Genomic DNA, 1059 nt, shown 5'->3' on the forward strand with positions numbered 1-1059 from the left:
ACTGTACACAAAAGAGATAATACACATATCAGTACTATCTAGAAAAATTTCAGTTCTTCTAAGAGTCTTTTAATCTCATAAAATTTTAACAAAATAGGTTCCAAACAGTATAAATATATCCTATGACTTTGGTTTCAAAATCATCTCAACGAAAAATATCTTATACATTATAAATTTTTCGATGATTTCAAAACATATTTCTAAAATGATTTCAAAACATATTTCTAAAATTATAACAGAAAATTAATATTAACATTATTAATACATGTTATTACTTATTATACCACCCTTAATACAAATAGGAAAAAAAATGTACCTTAAAATTTTCAAATAAAGTGGTAGATTATGGAGATATTTTAACATAGTATAAAGTGATTCTATAAAATCATTTGAGAAACAAAGTTATTGTAAAATATATAAATAACATCATCAAATGGGGTCCATAGCTCAGTGGTAGAGCATTTGACTGCAGATCAAGAGGTCACCGGTTCGAACCCGGTTGGGCCCTCTTTTTAATTTCTTTTTCTTCGTTTCTCTATCTTGGAAGAAGGGTTGCTGTAAACAAAAATCAAAATTTTGCTTGCTTGTGTATTATTGATATCCTAGTATTAAGGATACAATTTTAGTTTCAAATATTTATTTATTTTTTTAAATAAAAATTATACTTAAAGAGTGGTAGATCAAATGCATATTTACGAGTAATTTTGAATTTAAATAAAAGTATATTTCAAAAACTATTTTCAAATATGCTTTTAAATTTTAAACATTTAGGTCTCATTTGGTAACTGTTTTATTTTTTGTATTTGTTTTTGAAACTTAAGTCTATAGACACTACTTCTACTTTCAAATTTACTTCTTTGTTATCTACTATTCACCAGTGGTGTAAAAAGTTATGTTAAATTTTGAGAACTAAAAAAAATAATTTTTAAAAAGTTATTTTTATTTTTAGAATTTGGCTAAAAATTCAACCCTTGTGCTCAAGAAATATAGAAATCATTGTAAGAAATGTGGATGAAATAGATTTAATTTTCAAAAATCAAAACCAAAAACCAAAAGGTT

The 1059-nt window shown here is 24.3% G+C and overlaps 1 non-coding gene across 1 annotated transcript; it reads left to right on the plus strand.

Moving 5' to 3' along the window:
• Window positions 1–436: 436 nt before the first annotated feature.
• Window positions 437–508, plus strand: TRNAC-GCA (transfer RNA cysteine (anticodon GCA)). The gene has a single exon. It is a non-coding gene; the product is annotated as a tRNA-Cys (tRNA).
• The last annotated feature ends 551 nt before the right edge of the window (window positions 509–1059 follow it).

The sequence above is a fragment of the Benincasa hispida genome, chromosome 7, assembly GCF_027475165.1.
Source record: "Benincasa hispida cultivar pf3 chromosome 7, pf3_genome.v1.1, whole genome shotgun sequence".
Taxonomy (NCBI): domain Eukaryota; kingdom Viridiplantae; phylum Streptophyta; class Magnoliopsida; order Cucurbitales; family Cucurbitaceae; genus Benincasa; species Benincasa hispida.